We start from the raw sequence: 23,635 nt of genomic DNA on the forward strand, positions 1-23,635 counted from the left end.
TAACATACCCCCATCCCCTCATAATACACACAGTAACATACACCCATCCCCTCATAATACACACAGTAACATACACCATCCCCTCATAATAAACACAGTAACATACACCCATCCCCTCATAATACACACAGTAACATACACCCATCCCCTCATAATACACACAGTAACATACACCCATCACCTCATAATACCCCCAGTAACATACACCCATCCCCTCATAATACACTTAGTAACATACATCCATCACCTCATAATACACACAGTAACATACACCCATCCCCTCAAAATACACACAGTAATATACACCCATCTCCTCATAATACACACAGTAACATACACCCATCCCCTCATAATACACACAGTAACATACACCCATCCCCTCATAATACACACAGAAACATACACGCATCCCCTCATAATACACACAGTAACATACACCCATCCCCTCATAATACACACAGTAACATACACCCATCCCCTCATAATACACACAGTAACATACACCCATCCCCTCATAATACACACAGTAACATACACCCATCCCCTCATAATACACACAGTAACATACACCCATCCCCTCATAATACACACAGTAACATACACCCATCCCCTCATAATACACACAGTAACATACACCCATCACCTCATAATACACACAGTAACATACACCCATCCCCTCATAATACACACAGTAACATACACCCATCCCCTCATAATATACACAGTAACATACACCCATCCCCTCATAATACACACAGTAACATACACCCATCACCTCATAATACACCCAGTAACATACACCCATCCACTCATAATACACCCAGTAACATATACCCATCCCCTCATAATACACCCATCCCCTCATAATACACACAGTAACATACACCCATCACCTCATAATACACCCAGTAACATACACCCATCCCCTCATAATACACACAGTAACATACACCCATCACCTCATAATACACACAGTAACATACCCCCATCCCCTCATAATACACACAGTAATATACACCCATCCCCTCATAATACACACAGTAACATACACCCATCCCCTCATAATACACACAGTAACATACACCCATACCCTCATAATACACACAGTAACATACACCCATCCCCTCATAATACACACAGTAACATACACCCATCCACTCATAATACACACAGTAACATACACCCATCCCCTCATGATACACACAGTAACATACCCCCATCACCTCATGATACACACAGTAACATACACCCATCCCCTCATAATACACACAGTAACATACACCCATTCCCTCATAATACACAGAGTAACATACACCCATCCCCTCATAATACACAGTAACATACACCCATCCCCTCATAATACACAGTAACATACACCCATCACCTCATAATACACACAGTAACATACCCCCATCCCCTCATAATACACACAGTAACATACATCCATCACCTCATAATACACTCAGTAACATACCCCCATCCCTTCATAATACACACAGTAACATTCACCTATCCTCTCATAATACACACAGTAACATACCCCCATCACCTCATAATACACACAGTAACATACATCCATCACTCCATAATACACACAGTAACATACATCCATCACCCCATAATACACCCAGTAACATACCCCATCCCCTCATGATACACACAGTAACATGAACCCATCACCTCATAATACACACAGTAACATACACCAATCCACTCATAATACACACAGTAACATATACCCATCACCTCATAATACAGACAGTAACATACACCTATCCCCTCATATTATACACAGTAACATATCCTCATACCCTCATAATACACACAGTAACATACACCCATCACCTCATAATACACACAGTAACATACCCCATCCCCTCATAATACACACAGTAACATACACCCATCCCCTCATAATACACACAGTAACATACCCCCATCCCCTCATAATACACACAGTAACATACACCCATCACCTCATAATACACACAGTAACATACATCCATCACCTCATAATACACACAGTAACATACACCCATCACCTCATAATACACACAGTAACATACAACCATCCCCTCATAATACACACAGTAACATACACCCATCCCCTCATAATACACACAGTAATATACACCCATCCCCTCATAATACACACAGTAACATACCCCCATCCCCTCATAATACACACAGTAACATACCCCCATCCCCTCATAATACACAGTAACATACACCCATCACCTCATAATACACACAGTAACATACCCCCATCCCCTCATAATACACACAGTAACATACCCCCATTCCCTCGTAATACACACAGTAACATACCCCCATCCCCTCATAATACACAGTAACATACACCCATCCCCTCATAATACACACAGTAACATACACCCATCCCCTCATAATACACACAGTACCATACACCCATCCCCTCATAATACACACAGTAACATACACCCATCCCCTCATAATACACACAGTAACATACACTCATCCCCTCATAATACACATAGTAACATACCCCCATCCCCTCATAATACACAGTACCATCCACCCATCCCCTCATAGTACACACAGTAACATACACCCATCCCCTCATAATGCACACAGTAACATACACCCATCCCCTCATAATACACACAGTAACATATACCCATCACCTCATAATACACACAGTAACATCCCCTCATCCCCTCATAATACACAGTAACATACACCCATCCCCTCATAATACACACAGTAACATACACCCATCCCCTCATAATACACACAGTAACATACCCCCATCCGCTCATAATACACACAGTAACATACCCCCATCCCCTCATAATACACAGTAACATACACCCATCCCCTCATAATACACACAATAACATACATCCATCACCTCATAATACACCCAGTAACATACCCCCATCCCCTCATAATACACACAGTAACATTCACCTATCCCCTCATAATACACACAGTAACATACCCCCATCACCTCATAATACACACAGTAACATACATCCATCACCCCATAATACACCCAGTAACATACCCCCATCCCCTCATAATACACACAGTAACATAAACCCATCACCTCATAATACACACAGTAACATACACCAATCCACTCATAATACACACAGCAACATATACCCATCACCTCATAATACAGACAGTAACATACACCCATCCCCTCATAATACACACAGTAACATACACCCATCCCCTCATAATGCACACAGTAACATACACCCATCCCCTCATAATACACACAGTAACATATACCCATCACCTCATAATACACACAGTAACATCCCCTCATCCCCTCATAATACACAGTAACATACACCCATCCCCTCATAATACACACAGTAACATACACCCATCCCCTCATAATACACACAGTAACATACCCCCATCCGCTCATAATACACACAGTAACACACCCCCATCCCCTCATAATACACAGTAACATACACCCATCCCCTCATAATACACACAGTAACATACATCCATCACCTCATAATACACCCAGTAACATACCCCCATCCCCTCATAATACACACAGTAACATTCACCTATCCCCTCATAATACACACAGTAACATACCCCCATCACCTCATAATACACACAATAACATACATCCATCACCCCATAATACACCCAGTAACATACACCCATCCCCTCATAATACACACAGTAACATAAACCCATCACCTCATAATACACACAGTAACATACACCAATCCACTCATAATACACACAGTAACATATACCCATCACCTCATAATACAGACAGTAACATACACCCATCCCCTCATAACACAAAGAGTAACATACACCCATCCCCTCATAATATACACAGAAACATATCCCCATCCCCTCATAAAACACACAGTAACATACACCCATCATCTCATAATACACACAGTAACATACCCCCATCCCCTCATAATACACACAGTAACATACACCCATCCCCTCATAATACACACAGTAACATACCCGAATCCCCTCATAATACTCACAGTAACATACACCCATCACCTCATAATACACACAGTAACATACATCCATCACCTCATAATACACACAGTAACGTACACCCATCACCTCATAATACACACAGTAACAGACAACCATCCCCTCATAATACACACAGTAACATACACCCATCCCCTCATAATACACACAGTAACATACACCCATCCCCTCATAATACACACAGTAACATACACCCATCCCCTCATAATACACACAGTAACATACATCCATCACCTCACAATACACAAAGTAACATACACCCATCACCTCATAATACACCCAGTAACATACAACCATCCCCTCATAATACACACAGTAACATACACCCATCCCCTCATAATACACACAGTAACATACACCCATCCCCTCATAATACACACAGTAACATACCCCCATCCCCTCATAATACACACAGTAACATACCCCCATCCCCTCATAATACACAGTAACATACACCCATCACCTCATAATACACACAGTAACATACCCCCATCCCCTCATAATTCACACAGTAACATACCCCATCCCCTCATAATACACACAGTAACATACCCCCATCCCCTCATAATACACAGTAACATACACCCATCCCCTCATAATACACACAGTAACATACACCCATCCCCTCATAATACACACAGTACCATACACCCATCACTTCATAATACACACAGTAACATACACCCATCCCCTCATAATACACACAGTAACATACACCCATCCCCTCATAATACACACAGTAACATACCCCCATCCCCTCATAATACACAGTAACATACACCCATCCCCTCATAATACACACAGTAACATACACCCATCCCCTCATAATGCACACAGTAACATACACCCATCCCCTCATAATACATACAGTAACATATACCCATCACCTCATAATACACACAGTAACATCCCCTCATCCCCTCATAATACACAGTAACATACACCCATCCACTCATAATACACACAGTAACATACACCCATCCCCTCATAATACACACAGTAACATACCCCCATCCGCTCATAATACACACAGTAACATACCCCCATCCCCTCATAATACACAGTAACATACCCCCATCCCCTCATAATACACACAGTAACATACATCCATCACCTCATAATACACACAGTAACATACACCCATCCCCTCATAATACACACAATAACATACACCCATCCCCTCATAATACACAGAGTAACATACACGCGTCCCCTCATAATACACACAGTAACATACCCCCATCCCCTCATAATACACACAGTAACATACATCCATCACCTCATAATACATCCAGTAACATACACCCATCCCCTCATAATACACACAGTAACATACATTCATCACCTCATAATTCACACAGTAACATACATCCATCACCTCATAATACACCCAGTAACATACCCCCATCCCCTCATAATACACACAGTAACATTCATCTATCCCTTCATAATACACACAGTAACATACCCCCATCACCTCATAATACACACAGTAACATACATCCATCACCTCATAATACACACAGTAACATACACCCATCACCTCATAATACACCCAGTAACATACAACCATCCCCTCATAATACACACAGTAACATACACCCATCCCCTCATAATACACACAGTAACATACACCCATCCCCTCATAATACACACAGTAACATACACTCATCCCCTCATAATACACATAGTAACATACCCCCATCCCCTCATAATACACAGTACCATCCACCCATCCCCTCATAGTACACACAGTAACATACACCCATCCCCTCATAATGCACACAGTAACATACACCCATCCCCTCATAATACACACAGTAACATATACCCATCACCTCATAATACACACAGTAACATCCCCTCATCCCCTCATAATACACAGTAACATACACCCATCCCCTCATAATACACACAGTAACATACACCCATCCCCTCATAATACACACAGTAACATACCCCCATCCGCTCATAATACACACAGTAACATACCCCCATCCCCTCATAATACACAGTAACATACACCCATCCCCTCATAATACACACAATAACATACATCCATCACCTCATAATACACCCAGTAACATACCCCCATCCCCTCATAATACACACAGTAACATTCACCTATCCCCTCATAATACACACAGTAACATACCCCCATCACCTCATAATACACACAGTAACATACATCCATCACCCCATAATACACCCAGTAACATACCCCCATCCCCTCATAATACACACAGTAACATAAACCCATCACCTCATAATACACACAGTAACATACACCAATCCACTCATAATACACACAGCAACATATACCCATCACCTCATAATACAGACAGTAACATACACCCATCCCCTCATAATACACACAGTAACATACACCCATCCCCTCATAATGCACACAGTAACATACACCCATCCCCTCATAATACACACAGTAACATATACCCATCACCTCATAATACACACAGTAACATCCCCTCATCCCCTCATAATACACAGTAACATACACCCATCCCCTCATAATACACACAGTAACATACACCCATCCCCTCATAATACACACAGTAACATACCCCCATCCGCTCATAATACACACAGTAACACACCCCCATCCCCTCATAATACACAGTAACATACACCCATCCCCTCATAATACACACAGTAACATACATCCATCACCTCATAATACACCCAGTAACATACCCCCATCCCCTCATAATACACACAGTAACATTCACCTATCCCCTCATAATACACACAGTAACATACCCCCATCACCTCATAATACACACAATAACATACATCCATCACCCCATAATACACCCAGTAACATACACCCATCCCCTCATAATACACACAGTAACATAAACCCATCACCTCATAATACACACAGTAACATACACCAATCCACTCATAATACACACAGTAACATATACCCATCACCTCATAATACAGACAGTAACATACACCCATCCCCTCATAACACAAAGAGTAACATACACCCATCCCCTCATAATATACACAGTAACATATCCCCATCCCCTCATAAAACACACAGTAACATACACCCATCACCTCATAATACACACAGTAACATACCCCCATCCCCTCATAATACACACAGTAACATACACCCATCCCCTCATAATACACACAGTAACATACCCGAATCCCCTCATAATACTCACAGTAACATACACCCATCACCTCATAATACACACAGTAACATACATCCATCACCTCATAATACACACAGTAACGTACACCCATCACCTCATAATACACACAGTAACAGACAACCATCCCCTCATAATACACACAGTAACATACACCCATCCCCTCATAATACACACAGTAACATACACCCATCCCCTCATAATACACACAGTAACATACACCCATCCCCTCATAATACACACAGTAACATACATCCATCACCTCACAATACACAAAGTAACATACACCCATCACCTCATAATACACCCAGTAACATACAACCATCCCCTCATAATACACACAGTAACATACACCCATCCCCTCATAATACACACAGTAACATACACCCATCCCCTCATAATACACACAGTAACATACCCCCATCCCCTCATAATACACACAGTAACATACCCCCATCCCCTCATAATACACAGTAACATACACCCATCACCTCATAATACACACAGTAACATACCCCCATCCCCTCATAATTCACACAGTAACATACCCCATCCCCTCATAATACACACAGTAACATACCCCCATCCCCTCATAATACACAGTAACATACACCCATCCCCTCATAATACACACAGTAACATACACCCATCCCCTCATAATACACACAGTACCATACACCCATCACTTCATAATACACACAGTAACATACACCCATCCCCTCATAATACACACAGTAACATACACCCATCCCCTCATAATACACACAGTAACATACCCCCATCCCCTCATAATACACAGTAACATACACCCATCCCCTCATAATACACACAGTAACATACACCCATCCCCTCATAATGCACACAGTAACATACACCCATCCCCTCATAATACATACAGTAACATATACCCATCACCTCATAATACACACAGTAACATCCCCTCATCCCCTCATAATACACAGTAACATACACCCATCCACTCATAATACACACAGTAACATACACCCATCCCCTCATAATACACACAGTAACATACCCCCATCCGCTCATAATACACACAGTAACATACCCCCATCCCCTCATAATACACAGTAACATACCCCCATCCCCTCATAATACACACAGTAACATACATCCATCACCTCATAATACACACAGTAACATACACCCATCCCCTCATAATACACACAATAACATACACCCATCCCCTCATAATACACAGAGTAACATACACGCGTCCCCTCATAATACACACAGTAACATACCCCCATCCCCTCATAATACACACAGTAACATACATCCATCACCTCATAATACATCCAGTAACATACACCCATCCCCTCATAATACACACAGTAACATACATTCATCACCTCATAATTCACACAGTAACATATATCCATCACCTCATAATACACCCAGTAACATACCCCCATCCCCTCATAATACACACAGTAACATTCATCTATCCCTTCATAATACACACAGTAACATACCCCCATCACCTCATAATACACACAGTAACATACATCCATCACCTCATAATACACACAGTAACATACACCCATCACCTCATAATACACCCAGTAACATACAACCATCCCCTCATAATACACACAGTAACATACACCCATCCCCTCATAATACACACAGTAACATACACCCATCCCCTCATAATACACACAGTAACATACCCCCATCCCCTCATAATACACACAGTAACATACCCCCATCCCCTCATAATACACAGTAACATACACCCATCACCTCATAATACACACAGTAACATACCCCCATCCCCTCATAATACACACAGTAACATACCCCATCCCCTCATAATACACACAGAAACATACACCCATCACCTCATAATACACCCAGTAACATACCCCCATCCCCTCATAATACACACAGTAACATTCACCTATCCCCTCATAATACACACAGTAACATACCCCCATCCCCTCATAATACACACAGTAACATACATCCATCACTTCATAATACACCCAGTAACATACACCCGCCCCCTCATAATACACACAGTAACATACACCCATCCCCTCATAATACACAGAGTAACATACACGCATCCCCTCATAATACACACAGTAACATACCCCCATCCCCTCATAATACACACAGTAACATACATCCATCACTTCATAATACATCCAGTAACATACACCCATCCCCTCATAATACACACAGTAACATAAATCCATCACCTCATAATTCACATAGTAACATACCCCCATCCCCTCATAATACACACAGTAACATACACCCATCCCCTCATAATACACACAGTAACATACCCTCATCACCTCATAATACACACAGTAACATACACCCATCCCCTCATAATACACACAGTAACATACATCCATCACCTCATAATTCACACAGTAACATACCCCCATCCCCTCATAATACACACAGTAACATACACCCATCCCCTCATAATACACACAGTAACATACCCCCATCACCTCATAATACACACAGTAACATACACCCATCCCCTCATAATACACACAGTAACATACACCCATTCCCTCATAATACACAGAGTAACATACACCCATCCCCTCATAATACACACAGTAACATACACCCATCCCCTCATAATACACAGTAACATACATCCATCACCTCATAATATATCCAGTAACATACACCCATCCCCTCATAATACACACAGTAACATAAATCCATCACCTCATAATTCACATAGTAACATACCCCCATCCCCTCATAATACACACAGTAACATACACCCATCCCCTCATAGTACACACAGTAACATACCCCCATCACCTCATAATACACACAGTAACATACACCCATCCCCTCATAATACACACAGTAACATACATCCATCACCTCATAATTCACACAGTAACATACCCCCATCCCCTCATAATACACACAGTAACATACACCCATCCCCTCATAATACACACAGTAACATACCCCCATCACCTCATAATACACACAGTAACATACACCCATCCCCTCATAATACACACAGTAACATACACCCATTCCCTCATAATACACAGAGTAACATACACCCATCCCCTCATAATACACACAGTAACATACACCCATCCCCTCATAATACACAGTAACATACACCCATCCCCTCATAATACACAGTAACATACACCCATCACCTCATAATACACATAGTAACATACCCCCATCCCCTCATAATACACACAGTAACATACATCCATCACCTCATAATACACTCAGTAACATACCCCCATCCCTTCATAATACACACAGTAACATTCACCTATCCTCTCATAATACACACAGTAACATACCCCCATCACCTCATAATACACACAGTAACATACCTCCATCACCCCATAATACACCCAGTAACATACCCCCATCCCCTCATGATACACACAGTAACATAAACCCATCACCTCATAATACACACAGTAACATACACCAATCCACTCATAATACACACAGTAACATATACCCATCACCTCATAATACAGACAGTAACATACACCTATCCCCTCATATTATACACAGTAACATATCCTCATACCCTCATAATACACACAGTAACATACACCCATCACCTCATAATACCCACAGTAACATACCCCCATCCCCTCATAATACACACAGTAACATACACCCATCCCCTCATAATACACACAGTAACAGACTCCCATCCCCTCATAATACACACAGTAACATACACCCATCACCTCATAATACACACAGTAACATACATCCATCACCTCATAATACACACAGTAACATGCACCCATCACCTCATAATACACACAGTAACATACAACCATCCCCTCATAATACACACAGTAAGATACACCCATCCCCTCATAATACACACAGTAATATACACCCATCCCCTCGTAGTACACACAGTAACATACCCCCATCCCCTCATAATACACAGTAACATACACCCATCCCCTCATAATACACACAGTAACATACACCCATCCCCTCATAATACACACAGTACCATACACTCATCCCCTCATAATACACACAGTAACATACACCCATCCCCTCATAATACACACCGTAACATACACCCATCCCCTCATAATACACACATTAACATACCCCCATCCCCTCATAATACACAGTAACATACACCCATCCCCTCATAGTACACACAGTAACATACACCCATCCCCTCATAATGCACACAGTAACATACACCCATCACCTCATAATACACACAGTAACATCCCCTCATCCCCTCATAATACACAGTAACATACACCCATCCCCTCATAATACACACAGTAACATACACCCATCCCCTCATAATACACACAGTAACATACCCCCATCCGCTCATAATACACACAGTAACATACCCCCATCCCCTCATAATACACAGTAACATACACCCATCCCCTCATAATACACAGAGTAACATACATCCATCACCTCATAATACACCCAGTAACATACCCCCATCCCCTCATAATACACACAGTAACATTCACCTATCCCCTCATAATACACACAGTAACATACCCCCATCACCCCATAATACACCCAGTAACATACCCCCATCCCCTCATAATACACACAGTAACATAAACCCATCACCTCATAATACACACAGTAACATACACCAATCCACTCATAATACACACAGTAACATATACCCATCACCTCATAATACAGACAGTAACATACACCCATCCCCTCATAACACAAAGAGTAACATACACCCATCCTCTCATAATATACACAGTAACATATCCCCATCCCCTCATAATACACACAGTAACATACACCCATCACCTCATAATACACACAGTAACATACCCCCATCCCCTCATAATACACACAGTAACATACACCCATCCCCTCATAATACACACAGTTACATACCCCCATCCCCTCATAATACACACAGTAACATACACTCATCACCTCATAATACACACAGTAACATACATCCATCACCTCATAATACACACAGTAACGTACACCCATCACCTCATAATACACACAGTAACATACAACCATCCCCTCATAATACACACAGTAACATACATCCATCCCCTCATAATACACACAGTAACATACACCCATCCCCTCATAATACACACAGTAACATACCCCCATCCCCTCATAATACACACAGTAACATACCCCCATCCCCTCATAATACACAGTAACATACACCCATCACCTCATAATACACACAGTAATATACCCCCATCCCCTCATAATACACACAGTAACATACTCCCATCCCCTCATAATACACACAGTAACATACCCCCATCCCCTCATAATACACAGTAACATACACCCATCCCCTCATAATACACACAGTAACATACACCCATCCCCTCATGATACACACAGTACCATACACCCATCCCCTCATAATACACACAGTAACATACACCCATCCCCTCATAATACACACAGTAACATACACCCATCCCCTCATAATACACACAGTAACATACCCCCATCCCCTCATAATACACACAGTAACATACCCCCATCCCCTCATAATACACAGTAACATACACCCATCCCCTCATAATACACACAGTAACATACACACATCCCCTCATAATACACACAGTAACATACCCCCATCCGCTCATAATACACACAGTAACATACCCCCATCCCCTCATAATACACAGTAACATACACCCATCCCCTCATAATACACACAGTAACATACACCCATCCCCTCATAATACACACAGTAACATACCCCCATCCCCTCATAATACACACAGTAACATACCCCCATCCCCTCATAATACACAGTAACATACACCCATCACCTCATAATACACACAGTAACATACACCCATCCCCTCATAATACACACAGTAACATACATCCATCACCTCATAATACACCCAGTAACATACCCCCATCCCCTCATAATACACACAGTAACATTCACCTATCCCCTCATAATACACACAGTAACATACCCCCATCACCTCATAATACACACAGTAACATACATCCATCACCAAATAATACACACAGTAACATACCCCCATCCCCTCATAATACACACAGTAACATAAACCCATCACCTCATAATACACACAGTAACATACACCAATCCGCTCATAATACACACAGTAAGATATACCCATCACCTCATAATACACACAGTAACATACACCCATCCCCTCATAACACAAAGAGTAACATACACCCATCCCCTCATAATATACACAGTAACATATCCCCATCCCCTCATAATACACACAGTAACATACAACCATCACCTCATAATACACACAGTAACATACCCCCATCCCCTCATAATACACACAGTAACATACACCCATCCCCTCATAATACACACAGTAACATACCCCCATCCCCTCATAATACACACAGTAACATACAACCATCACCTCATAATACACACAGTAACATACATCCATCACCTCATAATACACACAGTAACGTACACCCATCACCTCATAATACACACAGTAACATACAACCATCCCCTCATAATACACACAGTAACATACATCCATCCCCTCATAATACACACAGTAACATACACCCATCCCCTCATAATACACACAGTAACATACCCCCATCCCCTCATAATACACACAGTAACATACCCCCATCCCCTCATAATACACAGTAACATACACCCATCACCTCATAATACACACAGTAACATACCCCCATCCCCTCATAATACACACAGTAACATACCCCCATCCCCTCATAATACACACAGTAACATACCCCCATCCCCTCATAATACACAGTAACATACACCCATCCCCTCATAATACACACAGTAACATACACCCATCCCCTCATGATACACACAGTACCATACACCCATCCCCTCATAATACACACAGTAACATACACCCATCCCCTCATAATACACACAGTAACATACACCCATCCCCTCATAATACACACAGTAACATACCCCCATCCGCTCATAATACACACAGTAACATACCCCCATCCCCTCATAATACACAGTAACATACACCCATTCCCTCATAATACACACAGTAACATACACCCATCCCCTCATGATACACACAGTACCATACACCCATCCCCTCATAATACACACAGTAACATACACCCATCCCCTCATAATACACACAGTAACATACCCCCATCCCCTCATAATACACACAGTAACATACCCCCATCCCCTCATAATACACAGTAACATACACCCATCACCTCATAATACACACAGTAACATACACCCATCCCCTCATAATACACACAGTAACATACACCCATCCCCTCATAATACACACAGTAACATACCCCCATCCCCTCATAATACACACAGTAACATACCCCCATCCCCTTATAATACACACAGTAACATACATCCATCACCTCATAATACATCCAGTAACATACACCCATCCCCTCATAATACACACAGTAACATACATCCATCACCTCATAATTCACACAGTAACATACCCCCATCCCCTCATAATACACACAGTAACATACACCCATCCCCTCATAATACACACAGTAACATACCCCCATCACCTCATAATACACACAGTAACATACACCCATCCCCTCATAATACACACAGTAACATATATCCATCACCTCATAATTCACACAGTAACATACCTCCATCCCCTCATAATACACACAGTAACATACACCCATCCCCTCATAATACTTACAGTAACATACCCCCATCACCTCATAATACACACAGTAACATACACCCATCCCCTCATAATACACACAGTAACATACACCCATTCCCTCATAATACACAGAGTAACATACACCCATCCCCTCATAATACACACAGTAACATACACCCATCCCCTCATAATACACAGTAACATACACCCATCCCCTCATAATACACAGTAACATACACCCATCCCCTCATAATACATACAGTAACATACCCCCATCCCCTCATAATACACACAGTAACATACCCCCATCACCTCATAATACACACAGTAACATACATCCATCACCCCATAATACACCCAGTAACATACCCCCATCCCCTCAGAATACACACAGTAACATAAACCCATCACCTCATAATACACACAGTAACATACACCAATCCACTCATAATACAAACAGTAACATATACCCATCACCTCATAATACAGACAGTAACATACACCCATCCCCTCATAATACAAAGAGTAACATACACCCATCCCCTCATAATATACACAGTAACATATCCCCATCCCCTCATAATACACACAGTAACATACACCCATCACCTCATAATACACACAGTAACATACCCCCATCCCCTCATAATACACACAGTAACATACACCCATCCCCTCATAATACACACAGTAACATACCCCCATCCCCTCATAATACACACAGTAACATACACCCATCCCCTCATAATACACACAGTAACATATATCCATCACCTCATAATTCACACAGTAACATACCCCCATCCCCTCATAATACACACAGTAACATACACCCATCCCCTCATAATACTCACAGTAACATACCCCCATCACCTCATAATACACACAGTAACATACACCCATCCCCTCATAATACACACAGTAACATACACCCATTCCCTCATAATACACAGAGTAACATACACCCATCCCCTCATAATACACACAGTAACATAAACCCATCCCCTCATAATACACAGTAACATACACCCATCCCCTCATAATACACAGTAATATACACCCATCCCCTCATAATACACACAGTAACATACCCCCATCCCCTCATAATACACACAGTAACATACCCCCATCACCTCATAATACACACAGTAACATACATCCATCACCCCATAATACACCCAGTAACATACCCCCATCCCCTCATAATACACACAGTAACATAAACCCATCACCTCATAATACACACAGTAACATACACCAATCCACTCATAATACAAACAGTAACATATACCCATCACCTCATAATACAGACAGTAACATACACCCATCCCCTCATAATACAAAGAGTAACATACACCCATCCGCTCATAATATACACAGTAACATATCCCCATCCCCTCATAATACACACAGTAACATACACCCATCAACTCATAATACACACAGTAACATACCCCCATCCCCTCATAAAACACACAGTAACATACACCCATCCCCTCATAATACACACAGTAACATACCCCCATCCCCTCATAATACACACAGTAACATGCACCCATCACCTCATAATACACACAGTAACATACATCCATCACCTCATAATACACACACTAACATACACCCATCTCCTCATAATACACACAGTAACATACAACCATCCCCTCATAATACACACAGTAACATACACCCATCCCCTCATAATACACAGTAACATACACCCATCACCTCATAATACACACAGTAACATACCCCATCCCCTCATAATACACAGTAACATACACCCATCCCCTCATAATACACACAGTAACATACACCCATCCCCTCATAATACACACAGTAACATACCCCCATCCCCTCATAATACACACAGTAACATACCCCCTTCCCCTCATAATACACACAGTAACATACCCCCATCCCCTCATAATACACACAGTAACATACCCCCATCCCCTCATAATACACAGTAACATACACCCATCCCCTCATAATACACACAGTAACATACACCCATCCCCTCATAATACACACAGTACCATACACCCACCCCCTCATAATACACACAGTAACATACACCCATCCCCTCATAATACACACAGTAACATAAACCCATCACCTCATAATACACACAGTAACATACACCAATCCACTCATAATACAAACAGTAACATATACCCATCACCTCATAATACAGACAGTAACATACACCCATCCCCTCATAATACAAAGAGTAACATACACCCATCCGCTCATAATATACACAGTAACATATCCCCATCCCCTCATAATACACACAGTAACATACACCCATCAACTCATAATACACACAGTAACATACCCCCATCCCCTCATAAAACACACAGTAACATACACCCATCCCCTCATAATACACACAGTAACATACCCCCATCCCCTCATAATACACACAGTAACATGCACCCATCACCTCATAATACACACAGTAACATACATCCATCACCTCATAATACACACACTAACATACACCCATCTCCTCATAATACACACAGTAACATACAACCATCCCCTCATAATACACACAGTAACATACACCCATCCCCTCATAATACACAGTAACATACACCCATCACCTCATAATACACACAGTAACATACCCCATCCCCTCATAATACACAGTAACATACACCCATCCCCTCATAATACACACAGTAACATACACCCATCCCCTCATAATACACACAGTAACATACCCCCATCCCCTCATAATACACACAGTAACATACCCCCTTCCCCTCATAATACACACAGTAACATACCCCCATCCCCTCATAATACACACAGTAACATACCCCCATCCCCTCATAATACACAGTAACATACACCCATCCCCTCATAATACACACAGTAACATACACCCATCCCCTCATAATACACACAGTACCATACACCCACCCCCTCATAATACACACAGTAACATACACCCATACCCTCATAATACACACAGTAACATACACCCATCCCCTCATAATACACACAGTAACATACCCCCATCCCCTCATAATACACACAGTAACATACCCCCATCCCCTCATAATACACAGTAACATACACCCATCCCCTCATAATACACACAGTAACATACACCCATCCCCTCATAATACACACAGTAACATATACCCATCACCTCATAATACACACAGTAACATACCCCCATCCCCTCATAATACACAGTAACATACACCCATCCCCTCATAATACACACAGTAACATACCCCCATCCCCTCATAATACACACAGTAACATACCCCCATCGCCTCATAATACACAGTAACATACACCCATCCCCTCATAATACACACAGTAACATACACCCATCCCCTCATAATACACACAGTACCATACACCCACCCCCTCATAATACACACAGTAACATACACCCATACCCTCATAATACACACAGTAACATACACCCATCCCCTCATAATACACACAGTAACATACCCCCATCCCCTCATAATACACACAGTAACATACCCCCATCCCCTCATAATACACAGTAACATACACCCATCCCCTCATAATATACACAGTAACATACACCCATCCCCTCATAATACACACAGTAACATATACCCATCACCTCATAATACACACAGTAACATACCCCCATCCCCTCATAATACACAGTAACATACACCCATCCCCTCATAATACACACAGTAACATACACCCATCCCCTCATAATACACACAGTAACATACCCCATCCGCTCATAATACACACAGTAACATATCCCCATCCCCTCATAATACACAGTAACATACACCCATCCCCTCATAATACACACAGTAACATACACCCATCCCCTCATAATACACACAGTAACATACCCCCATCCCCTCATAATACACACAGTAACATACCCCCATCCCCTCATAATACACAGTAACATACACCCATCACCTCATAATACACAGTAACATACACCCATACCCTCATAATACACAGTAACATACACCCATCCCCTCATAATACAAACAGTAACATACACCCATCACCTCATAATACACACAGTAACATACCCCCATCCCCTCATAACACACACAGTAACATACACCCATTCCCTCATAATACACACAGTAACATACACCCATCACCTCATAATACACCCAGTAACATACACCCATCCCCTCATAATACACACAGTAACATACACCCATTACCTCATAATACACACAGTAACATACCCCCATCCCCTCATAATGCACACAGTAACATACACCCATCCCCTCATAATACACAGTAACATACACCCATCACCTCATAATACACACAGTAACATACCCCCATCCCCTCATAATACACAGTAACATACACCCATCCCCTCATAATACACAGTAACATACACCCATCCCCTCATAATACACACAGTAACATACACCCATCACCTCATAATACACACAGTAACATACCCCTGTAGCACCCTGAGGATTCGGCTGCTACAGGGGTATTGCACCTCAACCCAGAGGTGTGATATTCCACTCCCGGGTAAGGATGGAGTGTGGAACTGAGCTCGGTAGGCTGCATGCACTACACACATCTCATTTCCGAGGAGCAGACCGACGGTACTCCCACTTAGAAATGTGCAGGTACGACCGAGTCTGTTCCTGGCTGGAGTGGGAGGGGGGTGGTACATCCCAAGTAGTGTAGGGGCAGATAGGGGGAGCAGCCTGGGTAAAGTTAGGAGCTCATTGGGTGCTGGTCACCTGAGCTCACACATAGAGGGTGTATATAAGGTGGGCACCAACTAAGAACAGGGTCAGATGCAGAGAACAAGTCAGGAGCAGAGGAGAAGGAAAGACCCAGAGTGAGAGAGGAGAGAGAGAGACCCAGAGGCACAGAAGAACAGGACTCTAAGATCCCAAATTAAAACCCCGGGTGAAGAGTCGGCATCAGGGTACCGGAACCCAAGCTGGTGGGGGTAAAAACATTCCCCAGCCAGAGACCGGAGACCGTGGGCAGCGTTTGCCACGGTCACCCACCACATCCACCCCGAAGGCACACCACATGAAGGGTCAGGGAACCCAAGGCCAAGGGTGTCCCAACAGAAGGCCCGAGGGAGCTGGACCTAGGTGGATCACTGGTGGGGACGGCCAGTGAACGAGACAGAAGGAGAGCTCAGGGCCACGCTCCGGACTTGTTTGGGGGTTGGCTGGATCCAGGACCTGGTGGACGCAGCACGGCTCGGGTGGTCACTCGGAGCTGGAGTGACCAGTACAACATCTGCAGTAAGTAAACACCCTTAACTGCACAACCCGACTCTGTCTTCACTGCCGTCTGCACTGCACCACCACAACCCCCATCCTCTGCACCTGTCCCCCCTGAGGCTATACCCCACCCGTTGGGGGTTATACCATCTCAAGCTGCACCTGCACCATCAGCCTCAGCGGACCCTGCTGCAGCGGCGGCCACAGTGACCGCATCACAACGGGTGGCGTAGTCGACACAAAAGAACTCTTAATAACATCTGTAGGACTGCCACATAACACTGAGCTTGACGCCCTGGGCACGGGGCCGGGTCACAGCCGCTCGGAGACTACAACCCCCCATCTGATCCGGTGCCGGGTATTCCCCTCAAAAAGGAATATGTCCCAGGGGGCGCGTCACCCCCATCCCCTCATAATACACACAGTAACATACACCCATCCCCTCATAATACACACAGTAACATACACCCATCACCTCAAAATACACCCAGTAACATACACCCATCCCCTCATAATACACCCAGTAACATACACCCATCCCCTCATAATACACACAGTAACATACACCCATCCCCTCATAATACACACAGTAACATACACCCATCATCTCATAATACACCCAGTAACATACACCCATCCCCTCATAATACACACAGTAACATACACCCATCATCTCATAATACACACAGTAACATACCCCCATCCCCTCATAATACACACAGTAACATTCACCCATCCCCTCATAATACACACAGTAACATACACCCATCCCCTCATAATACACACAGTAACTTACACTCATCCCCTCATAATACACACAGTAACATACACCCATCCCCTCATAATACACACAGTAACATACACCCATCCCCTCATAATACAGACAGTAACATACACCCATCCCCTCATAATACACACAGAAACATACACCCATCCCCTCATAATGCACACAGTAACATACACCCATCATCTCATAATACACCCAGTAACATACACCCATCCCCTCATAATACACACAGTAACATACACCCATCACCTCATAATACACACAGTAACATACCCCATCCCCTCATAATACACACAGTAACATTCACCCATCCCCTCATAATACACACAGTAACATACACCCATCCCATCATAATACACACAGTAACTTACACTCATCCCCTCATAATACACACAGTAACATACACCCATCCCCTCATAATACACACAGTAACATACACCCATCCCCTCATAATACACACAGTAACATACACCCATCCCCTCATAATACACACAGTAACATACACCCATCACCTCATAATACACACAGTAACATACACCCATCCCCTCATAATAAACACAGTAACATACACCCATCCCTTCATAGTACACACAGTAACATACACCCATCCCCTCACAATACACACAGTAACATATACCCATCACCTCATAATACACCCAGTAACATACACCCATCCCCTCATAATACACCTAGTAAAATACACCCATCCCCTCATAATACACACAGTAACATACACCCATCCCCTCATAATACACACAGTAACATACACCCATCACCTCATAATACACACAGTAACATACCCCCATCCCCTCATAATACACACAGTAACATACACCCATCCCCTCATAATACACACAGTAACATACACTCATCCCCTCATAATACACACAGTAACATACACCCATCCCCTCATAATACACTTAGGAACATACATCCATCACCTCATAATACACAGTAACATACACCCATCCCCTCATAATACACACAGTAACATACACCCATCCCCTCATAATACACACAGTAACATACACCCATCCCCTCATAATACACACAGTAACATACACCCATCCCCTCATAATACACACAGTAACATACACCCATCACCTCATAATACACACAGTAACATACCCCCATCCCCTCATAATACACAGTAACATACACCCATACCCTCATAATACACAGGAACATACACACATCCCCTCATAATACACACAGTAACATACACTCATCCCCTCATAATACACACAGTAACATACACCCATTACCTCATAATACACATAGTAACATACCCCCATCCCCTCATAATACACACAGTAACATACACCCATCCCCTCATAATACACACAGTAACATACACCCATCCCCTCATAATACACACAGTAACATACACCATCCCCTCATAATACACACAGTAACATACACCCATCCCCTCATAATACACACAGTAACATACACCCATCCCCTCATAATACACACAGTAACATACACCCATCCCCTCACAGTAACATACACCCATCCCCTCATAATACACACAGTAACATACACCCATCACCTCATAATACACCCAGTAACATACACCCATCCCCTCATAATACACACAGTAACATACACCCATCCCCTCATAATACACACAGTAACATACACCCATCCCCTCATAATACACACAGTAACATACACCCATTACCTCATAATACACATAGTAACATACCCCCATCCCCTCATAATACACACAGTAACATACACCCATCCCCTTATAATACACACAGTAACATACATCCATCCCCTCATAATACACACAGTAACATACACCCATCCCCTCATAATTCACACAGTAACATACACCCATCCCCTCATAATACACACAGTAACATACACCCATCCCCTCATAATACACACAGTAACATACACCCATCACCTCACAATACACACAGTAACATACACCCATCCCCTCATAATACACACAGTAACATACACCCATCCCCTCATAATATACACAGTAACATATACCCATCCTCTCATAATACACACAGTAACATACACCCATCACCTCATAATACACCCAGTAACATACACCCATCCCCTCATAATACACCCAGTAACATACACCCATCCCCACAAAATACACACAGTAACATACACCCATCCCCTCATAATACACAGTAACATACACCCATCCCCTCATAATACACCCAGTAACATACACCCATCCCCTCATAATACACACAGTAACATACACCCATCACCTCATAATACACACAGTAACATACCCCCATCCCCTCATAATACGCACAGTAACATACACCCATCCCCTCATAATACACACAGTAACATACACCCATCCCTCATAATACACTTAGTAACATACACCCATACCCTCATAATACACACAGTAACATACACCCATCCCCTCATAATACACACAGTAACATACACCCATCCCCTCATAATACACACAGTAACATACACCCATTACCTCATAATACACATAGTAACATACCCCCATCCCCTCATAATACACACAGTAACATACACCCATCTCCTTATAATACACACAGTAACATACACCCATCCCCTCATAATACACACAGTAACATACACCCATCCCCTCATAATACACACAGTAACATACACCCATCCCCTCATAATACACACAGTAACATACACCCATCCCCTCATAATACACACAGTAAC

Source organism: Phyllobates terribilis, unplaced genomic scaffold (assembly GCF_046119375.1).
Source record: "Phyllobates terribilis strain yellow unplaced genomic scaffold, ASM4611937v1 Scaffold_1__5_contigs__length_1240528914, whole genome shotgun sequence".
Taxonomy (NCBI): domain Eukaryota; kingdom Metazoa; phylum Chordata; class Amphibia; order Anura; family Dendrobatidae; genus Phyllobates; species Phyllobates terribilis.